General features: G+C 54.7%; 1 non-coding gene across 1 annotated transcript; it reads right to left on the bottom strand.

Annotated features, from left to right (window-relative positions):
* Nucleotides 1–2973: 2973 nt before the first annotated feature.
* Nucleotides 2974–3046, bottom strand: TRNAQ-CUG. The gene has a single exon. It is a non-coding gene; the product is annotated as a tRNA-Gln (tRNA).
* Nucleotides 3047–10266: the final 7220 nt, after the last annotated feature.

Here is a 10266-nt window from a genome sequence, read left to right on the forward strand (position 1 = left end):
GTATGTATAGTTGAGATTGTTTTCCAATGTACATTACTTTGCATTTATCAACATTAAATTTCATCTGCCATTTTTGTTGCCCAGTCACCCAGTTTTATGAGATCCCTTTGTAATTCTCCTCAGTCTGTCTATAGTAAGATAGACTTACCTATCTTGAATAGTTTTGTATCATCTGCAAATGTTGCCACCTCACTGTTTACCCATTTTTCCAGATCATTTATGAATATGTTGAACAGCACTGGTCCCAGTACCGACCCCTCAGGGATACCACTATTTATCTCTCTCCATTCTGAAAACTGATAATTTATACCTACCCTTTGTTTCCCATCTTTTAACCAGTTACTGATCCATGAGAGGACTTTCCTCTTTCACCATGATGGCTTACTTTTCAAAAGTCAATTTAAATTAAATCCTTTTAAAAAAATTATATTTTTAGAAATCTAGACCTGTTATGTGTTTTGGTGAAACTTGCATTATTCTTATGTTAAATTTGCATAATCCTAACAAAACATTTACTTTATTCATATCTCTTTTATATATCTCATTGGTCCTGACACCCCTGTAAATTCAGACACCCCTAATTTCAATTCCTGGAAACCACTGCCTCTGGCAGTGGTTGAACAACAACAACAAGGCACTGGACTGGTCTGGGTGAAAGTTCTGTGGGAAGGAACTGAAAAGAGTATTGGGGCTGCGGTGCAGCGCTTGCAGACACTTTCTTTGGCCTGTTTTCCTGGAAGAGTTAGCAGCGAGAGATTGTTAGTCACAGGTCAGTGGGTGGGTTTGTGCAAACTAGGAGTGTACAGGGAACTGTCTTTGAACAGAAGGAAGGAGAGAAACCGGCAAGAGGAAGGAGGCTGAAAGACTTCTCTGGCTTTGAACAGAATTCTGTGTTAATAGTTCTTGCTTTTAGCTGATCTCACTGAGGTCAGTTGGGGCGCATGGACAGACATGGGAGTGACTCAGCCAGGTCATTCCCATCTTCTGCCAAGCAACCAGGAGATGACAATGGCTAGCAGTTGTACTGTACTGTTTGCTACCAGCCTAAGATGTAAAAACTAGATGAATCAAAACAAGAAATTGACCTGTTTTGTTTTGTGAAATCAACAGCCTGCTAAACCCAGGGTTTTGAGTTCAATCCTTGAGAGGGCCATTCTGTGTGACAAAGTTGTTTGTGTTTCTCCTTGATGCAAAGCCACCCCTTTTGTTGATTTTAATTTCCTGTAAGCCATGCCATCAGTCGCCCCTCCCTCCATCAGAGCAATGGCAGACAATTGTTTCACGCCTTTTCTCAGTGCAGAACCAGAATCTGCAAAAGCGAAAACAGGCAAGAAGGTGACAGCAGTGGGGTGACAAGAGTGATGAGGACATAGACATGGTCATAGACTTCTCACAGAGTACAGGCCGGGCAATGTGCCCTGGCAATGTGCACATCATGCTGATGAGCTCTGCATGAGCTCTGCATGGTCAACTGTGCTGATCAGCACGCCACACTGGCCAAACAGGAAATGAAATTAAAAAGTTTGCGACCCTTTTCCTGTCTACCTGGACAGTGCATCTGAGTTGAAAACGCTGTCCAGAGTGGTCACAATGGAGCACTCTGGGATAGCTCCTGGAGGCCAATACCATCGAATTGCGTCCACACTACCCTAAATTTGACCCAGCAAGGCTGATTTCAGTGCTAATCCCCTCGTCGGAGGTGGAGTAAAGAAATCGATTTAAAGAGCCCTTTAAGTTGAAAAAAAGGGCTTTGTCGTGTGCATAGGTCTAGGGTCAAATGGCAGTAACGCTGCTAAATTCGACCTAAAGTCATAGTGTAGACAAGGCCTCAGAGGAATTTTATAGCTACTGGCTGGGTGTCCAAAAAGGAGCTACCCACCTACCCTTTCATTGATCACACTTGGTAACTACTAAGCAGAAGCACAGAATCTAGATGGATTTGCTGCGTCTCCTGCAGGCCTTCCTAATGGCACAGCAGGGCTGCTCTTGGCTCTGCACAAGGTTGTTTTGTTTAGCAGTGACTGTGAAGGGACTTCCAGCTATTTGGCTGTGGGAACTCTGGTATTAAGTGGACACCCTGTCTTAACTGTGTATGGCTGTATTGCTTGTAGATTTCTATAGTCTGTACTGATGTTGCAAATGGAGTATTTTGTAGCGGTCTGCTATAATTTAACTTATACAAACTATGAATATGCTCCCTCAGACTTAACCACCCGCCTTTCACACACTCCCTGCTTCTCACTCTCTGGGCTGGGAACAAGCCACGGCATGTGCGTCCATTGGATTATTTTTATTTAATTACTTCTCATTGTTAAATTATTTATGTTTTTTTAAATTTCATTGCAGTGCATTTTCTTCCTGCCACTGTCACCTGGCAGCTAAGGGATGTAAGATTCTCCTCCATTGCGTTTCTGCCCACGGAAAAAGAGACCCCACACTTCAGTACCTTTGGAAATAAAAGCAACCTGGAAACAAACCAGCTGTCTCCTCAGTGTGCAGTTTGTGTCTCTTTTAGTGCAGTTGATGTGTGTGCAGCATGTGTGGTGGACAGGGGCACTGTGTGCTCACATGGGAATTCACCATCCTTGGTGCAGGATTTGACTTGTTCTGGGAGTGAACATAGCACTTGTGGAGTTTCAGGCACAGGCTGCATGACCCCCTCCATTTATCTTTGGTGCAGATACAGCCCAGGCAGCACTAGTGCAACCTCCTCTCCTGCTGCCCTCCACCATCATCTGCACAGCCCACCTGTCAGGGCAGGAGAATGTTGCTCCATGGATCCTGGTTCTCAGATGGGACTACCCTGGGATGGGGAGGTGTGGTTGCATCCATTAGGTCACCAGACTGAGCCTTCTAATATCCTTTGGTGATTGTTCCCAAGATCCAGGACTTTGTGCTCAAACATCTCCCAGCTTCCTTGTTTAATATAAAGGCCAAGGTTTCCTTGCAATATACAGGAAGAAAGTAGATTTTCACCCCAGATGGGACTTCAACCCACAATCTCTGGCTTCAGAAGCCAATGCCTTATCCATTAGGCCACTGGGGCCCTGATGTACAGCTACTGAAGAGATGGAAATTCCCTCTCATAAATGCACATTCCTCGCATTTGCTTCAACACCAAATAGCCCCTTTATGTGCCTTACAGAAATGTCTGCATCCCCTGGCAGCGAGGCAACTGGGCAGGTTGCTGACACAATTACAACCCAGAATACAAAGTGTACAGTGCTGACTATATATAGTTTTATTACAAATATTTACACTGTAAAATATAAAGTACTATAGTGCAATCTCTTTATCATTAAAGTGCAACTTGCATATGTAGATTTTTTTTTGTTGCATAAGTGCACTCAAAGAAAACAATGTAAAACTTTAGAGTCCAGTCAGTCCTACTTCAGGTTCAGCCAATCGCTGAGACAAACAAGTTTGTTTACATTTACTGGAGATAATGCTGCCCGTGTCTTATATCGTCACCTAAAAGTGAGAACAGGCTCTCTCATGGCACTTTTGTAGCCAGCGTTGCAAGGTATTAACGTGCCAGATATGCTAACATCCATATGCCTTCATACTTCAACCACCATTCCAGAGGACATGCTTCCATGCTGATAATGCTCGTTAAAAAATAACGTGTTAATTTGTGACTGAAGACCTTGATGAAGAACTGTATGTCTCCTGCTCCATGGTTCTATCCGCATTCTGCCATATATTTCATTTTATGGCAGTCTTGAGTGATGACCCAGCACATGTTGTTCACTTTAAGAACACTTTCACTGCAAATTTGACAAAGCGCAAAGAAGGTATAACGTGAGATTTCTAGAGACAGCTACAGCGCTCGAGCCAAAGTTTAAGAATCTGAAGAGCCTTCCAAAATCCAAGAGGGACGAGGTGTGAAACGTTGTCAGAAGTCCTCAAAGAGCAACACTCTGATGCAGACACTACAGAACCTGAACCACTAGACAGGAAAATCAATCTTCGGTTGGTGGCATCGTTATCGAGCAGTACCTGTCATCAGCATGGAAGCATGTCCCTGGCCTCTGATTGCTAGCAGCTCGGAGAGGAGAACAGGGGCTGGACCTCTCCATGGCCGCCTGGTCTGCTCACTCCCTCTGAAGCCCATAGCCAGGGCCAGCCTTTGGGGTGGGTGCCACCAGGGAATTGCCCAGGGGTACCATGGTCAAGGGCGGTGCTGTCGGTAGCAGAGAGGTGTGTGCTGCTGGTGTAAAGTCAGAAACTGCTCCCGGCTGGCAGGGAGTGCTGCTTGGGGTGGTGCCCAGATTTCTCCCTGCTCCTCCCGGCACAGGAGCATGGGGAGGAGGAAGAGAAGGGGAGATAGCGGTGATGGCGGATACTGCTCCCCCAATGTTCCTCCGTGCCCCCTCTCACAGCCCCTAGCGATGTGCGGAGGAGCAGTGTTCAGGGCGGCGGGGGCGAGCAGCAATGCCAGCTACTCTGTGCATCAGGTCAGTTTCCCCAAGTGGGCACAGGAGGGTGCAGGGTTAGGGAAAGGGGGCACAGTGCAGGGATTACGGGTGCGGGAGGAGGCAGGGGTTAGGGGAACTGGAGGGCACAGGGTTAGGGGTGCAGAGCTTCAGGGTTGGGTGCCAGAGGGGAGCAGGGATTAGGGGACAGTAGCACAGACCCCACCTACTCCTCCTGCTTTCTCCTGACACCAGCACCACCCTTCCCAGCATCGCCTCATGGCAGCATCTGCTTCGGACTCGCACCAGAAGCGGGAAGTCTGGGCCCTGCCTGGCAGCGGCTGTCAGGAAATGGAAGCAGGAGACACGACCACTCCCATGGTGCTGTGGGGCCTGTCCTGGCTGGTGGGAGATGGAGGCAGTGGATACTACCACTCCCATGGTGCCATAGGGTTTTCAGGTGGGGTGCCTCCCCCCCCTGGGTTGGGCTCCAGGGGAGGTTTGGCATCTTAAGAGACTGGGGGGGGGGGGTTGCTTGGAGGAGGTTTGAGGACCAACAGCGAAGGGGAAGTTGGACACTGGCCAGAATACCAGGGAGACAAGGCAGGTGAGGTGATACCTGTTACTGGACCAGCTTTGGAGCCACACAGGGTCTTCTTCATGCAGGGGAAAGGTGCTCAGAGCATCACAGTTCAATAGAAGGTGGAACGCTCTGCCCTGAACACCAGACATTCCCCTGCTTCCTGGAACGGGGGGGCCTGTCCCCACTGTCCTGTAAACAGCCCCACCATGTACCCCAGAGGTGGCTGCATCTTAGCACCAAGACACCAGTGGTCACTGCTCCAGAGGAGATGGTACATACAGGCCACTGCCCTACGTGGCCCCACACGTTACTGCCCCAAGAGATGAGGTACACACAGGCTACTACTCAAACTGGGCACCTGGGGTCACTGCAGCAATGGTTGTGGGGGATACATGCAGGGCACTGCCGCACATGGCCACCAGGGGCCACTGCTGCAATGGTGGTGGTTTGGGGCAGGGGGGATGATAAACAGGCCACTGACTGAAGTGGCCACTACCACAATGGTGTGGGGAGAGAGGGAGGGAGATATCAATAGGGCACTGCCACACCAGGGCACCACAGGAGGTCACTGCTCCAATTAGTAGAGATACACATCGGGTAGTGCCCCAACTGGGGCCCTACCCCAGAGAGAGAGGGGCTGGGGAGAGAAGAGGAAATCAAAGGCCACTGCCTCAGCCAGCCACCAGGGTCACTACCTAAATAGGGGACAAACACACAGGGCACTGCCCCACCTGACCAACAGGGGTCACTGCCCCAATTGGGGATATACAGAGGTATTGCCCCACAGAGATGCCAGGGATCAGTGCCTGCCATACCTGGCTCAGGGGTAGAAGGGATAGGGTGACCAGATGTCCCAATTTTATAGGGACAGTCCCAATATTTGGGGCTTTTTCTTATGTAGGTGCCTATTACCCTCCACCCCGTCCCGATTCTTCACACTTTCTATCTGGTCACCCTGGGGGCAGGGGCAGGAGAGAGGGGCTACACACAGGGCACTGCCATGCTTGGCCACCAGTGCACATCCCTAGTGGGAGTGACACACACCAGGAGCAGGGCTCACTGCCACAAAGGGGTTGGAAGATACTGAGGGCACTGCCTGACACGGCGACCCAGGCACCCTGCCACCTTGGGGGAGGTGAAAAACACACCTCAGGCACTGATTCCTCTGGCTACCAGTGGTCACTGGCCCAAGGCAGGGGTTGGGGGGACTAAATACACAGGGGACTGCCCCACTGGGACAACACGAGTCACCGAGATGAGAGTGGGCTATGCAGAGGGCACTGCCCCAATGGCTCATATACATACAGGGCGCTGCCTCACCTACCCACCAGCGCTCACAGGCACAATGGCAATGGTGGGGTCACATAGGCAACTGCCCTCAGTGGCCAGCAGGGGTCGCTGCAGCAATGCTAGGGGGGATACATGCCAGGCATTGCTGCCCCTCACCACCAGGAGTCACTGCTCCTACAAGGAGGCCCCCTACAGGACACTCTCGTGCCTGGCCAGCAGGGTCACTATCACTGGGGAGGGCTATGGGAAGCAGAGAAAGAGCAACTAACTGCAGTGGGAAAATCGTCATCTACCGGGGAGAAAGAACGGACTCCGCTAGGACATCGCACCAACTCCGGCCAGGCTGGATACCAGCAATTCGGGGCTGGAGCAGCTCCAGCTAGAGGCTGGGCGGAGGCAGGTGACCTCGGTCTCTGTGCTGAGCAGGATGCGTTGGCAGCGAGGAGGGACAGGGAAACCCCCCAGCCAGGGTCTTGCTGCCCAAGGAGGAGATCTGTGGCAGTTTTGGAGTAGCTGGTTCAGCAGCCGTGAGCCGCATGCTTGTCCCCACCTGAGCTCTCCAGGAGCACATAACACACAGGTGTACACTGGATGTAGGCACCAGTGTAACGACAGGGCCAGACTCTGCTGAGTGCTGCCTGCGAGAGACAGGGGCAGAGTCAGACGGGCAGATGGGGGCAGGAGATGACAGGGCCAGCGGCCATGAGCTGAACCCATCACAAGTCCAGCCTGTGACGTCACCATCCGTCCCTGCAGCTCTCCATCTGTCCCGCTGTCCGTCCAACTCTCAACCCCCATCCGTCCCCAATGTATGCCACACACCCCCCTTCACCCATCTGCCTCACACACTCATCTATTTCCTCATGCATCCTGCTGTCCCTCTGATTGTCCCTGCAGTGCCCAGCACAAGGAGGCATAGTGGACCCTGAGTGAGGCTTTTGGGTGATGCAGTAATGGAGCTAGCGGGTGATAAGGAGGTTCTGGGAATCTCTAATCCCAGCCCCACTTCTCCTGTGCCCAAAGCCATGACCACGAGCCCACCCCTCTCAGTCTCAGACCCCACAGCCCCAAAGACATGACTGGCCACTCATGCTGTGACCCAGTTACACCAATGAGGTCTCCCCGAAGATAGAGGGTTGGAAGAGCAACCCCCTTATCCTGGCAGGCAGGACACATCCTTTCCAATATGGCAGAGACCTTGCCCGGGGGCAGATGGATCCAGCTGAGCCCATAGGAGACTGGGGGAGGGGGAGCAGAGGAAGAGGATGCAGGCAACTGAACATGACAGGTGTCCATGAAAGGAGAGAGAGAGTTTGAGTGTAAGTTGGCCAACATAGAGAAACCTCGGAGGAAGAAAGAAACTCAGAACAGGGAGTCACCCTCATGGATCCAACTTTCTGCTAGGGAGCACACACCACTCCTGGCCAGAGATGATCAGCCCTCGCAAATGGCAACATCATCTCCCTTGAAGCCACAGCTAGTCTGGAAACCCACACCCAGGTAACAGGAAGTCCCTGCCTGGAGCCAGGAGGACTGTGACCAGAGCCCTTCCCAAACCAGATACATATCTCACCGACAGAGACAGCTACTCTGATCCCAGCTGGGCAGGTCTTGCCTGGCATCAACAGGATTCACGCAGTCACTGCTCTCGCTCACTTTCCATCTCACCTCAGGGCTGGACTCCGTCCCCGCGATTTATTTTCTCTTGGTATGAAACACAACACAAAGAAAAAGCAGCGGTGGCGAGGCTCCTCTTCTCACTACTCCCACACCCCAGGGCTCCGGCTTCAACCCTCCTCCCATTCTGCCATCACAGCTACAATTAGAAATCTGCAGCCTGGGCTCACACCTGGTTGTCTCCCCAATCCTTGGCGCTGTCCAGCACGTCTCCCTCCACAGAAGTCACCTGGCCTCGTCTTAGACTCCATCTTCATATTGCTCTTCTCCTTCCCAGAGCTCCTGCTCTGCCCCTCAAACCTGTCTGTGCTCAGCTCTGCAGGCAGAGGAAGGGGCACGATGGGAACACACACGCCCCATTCCAGACACCCGCGGCATCCACCGGGCTGCAAACCACGTCACCTGTGGCCAAAACCACCCCCACCCCGAGGGCGCAAACAGCCTTTGTGAGCCCAGCACACACAAGGCAGGAAAAGAGTCACACCCCCCCCCCGCCCAGCCCAAGGGGGAGCTTCCCTCACTTCCCGGCCACAGGCCCACGGGGCTCCTGGATGGGCAGTGGGGCCCCTGAAGAACTAGCTCAGCGTGTGATGAGTGACTGGGGGGTATGTGGGGCAGGGCCGCCCGGGGGGGGGGGGGCAGGAGGGGCAGTTTGCCCCAGGCCCCACAGGGGCCCCAACTGGAGTTTTCGGGGCCCCGGGCGCAGGGTCCTTCACTCGCCCGGGGGGGCCTGGAAAACCCTTGGGGGGCGGGGCCCAGGTGCTTCCTCCGCCCCGGGGCGGAAGGACCCCCCCCCCCGCTGGCGAGTTACCGCCGCAGCGGCACCCGCCGCCGAAGTGCCCCGGGGACCGAATTCCCGCCTCTGCCCGAGCCCCCGCCCGGATCCCACGGATCCCAGCGGCGCAGCGCCAAAGGGGAGCCTCGAGGCGAGGGCAGGGCCTCCCCGCGCCGAGTCTCTGTCCCGCGCTCTCTCCGCCAATCAGGGAGGCGGGAGAGGCGCGGCGAAGGACAGTTACGGCCCCTCCTGCAATAGAGGCGCGCGTGAGAGAGACAGAGAACTACGCTTCCCAGAGTGCACCGGGAGGGAGCGCGTTGTCGAGCAACCGGCGCACTTCCGCTCTGAGGCAGGCCAGGAACTACAACTCCCAGCCTGCCCGGGGCACCTCCGTCCTCTCGAGCCCAGGAAGGGCGGGTCCTGGGTCACCCTGACACCTCCCCTCACAACTCCTCAGCCCCGCCCCCAGAGAGCCCCGCCCCCCTCCGGCTCCTGACGGGAACTCGCGTGTCCCGGGGTCTCGCCTGGCCCTGCCCGCCCCCCGCCTGCTTCTCCCTTGGCCTCCTGTCTCCCCACCCGGGAGGCTGTTGGATGGAGCCATATGGAAATATGGGAGCCAGGACTCCTGGGTTCTCCCCAGCTCTGGGAGGGTAGAGTGGGGAGGGGCAGGGGTGGGAGCCAGGACTCCTGGGTTCTCCCCCAGCTCTGGGAGGGGGGGTGGAGTGGGGGAGGGGCAGGGCTGGGAGCCAGGACTCCTGGGTTCTCCCCCAGCTCTGGGAGGGGGGTGGAGTGGGGGAGGGGCAGGGCTGGGAGCCAGGACTCCTGGGTTCTCCCCCAGCTCTGGGAGGGGGGTGGGGGTAGAGTGGGGGAGGGGCAGAGCTGGGAGCCAGGACTCCTGGGTTCTCCCCCAGCTCTGGGAGGGTAGAGTGGGGAGGGCTGGGGTGCCTGCTGCCCTCGCAGCAGCGAACAGCAGAGCGCCCCCTGCAGCTTGCCGCCCCAACCACGTGCTTGGTGTGCTGGTGCCTGGAGCTGCCCCTGGTTCCAGCCCCTCTGCCCAGGCAGCTCCCCCAGCCTGACACACACACACACACACACAGAGCCCCTGTACCCGCCCCACCCCAGGGCTCCTCAGCCCAGAGGGGAGCCCCCCGGCTGAGTGGGAATCAGACCCCAGAAATTACCCTGGGACCAGCTTGATCTTCCTCCGCCCTGCCCTGCTCTGCATGTATTCAGAGTGAGTCAGTTTCCCTGTCCAGCCATGTGTCTCTTCTCCTCCCCAGTTCCTTCCAAACCGCCCCATTGCCCCTGCACCCCGGGCTGGGTCTCTGCCAACCCTCCTGCCCCCAATATCTCCCTGCCCCTACAGGTCTATAGGGCTGGATCCCTCCCTCCCCCTTTCTCCCCTCATTTCCTGCCTCTGGGGGTCTATGGAGATGGGTGTCTCCTCTGCCATCTCCTCCCCTACCCCAATATCCCTCTGGGGCTCTCTGGGGCTGGGGCTCTCTCCCTGCCCTGTGCTCTCCCCT

The sequence above is a fragment of the Mauremys reevesii genome, linkage group 17, assembly GCF_016161935.1.
Source record: "Mauremys reevesii isolate NIE-2019 linkage group 17, ASM1616193v1, whole genome shotgun sequence".
Lineage (NCBI taxonomy): Eukaryota > Metazoa > Chordata > Testudines > Geoemydidae > Mauremys > Mauremys reevesii.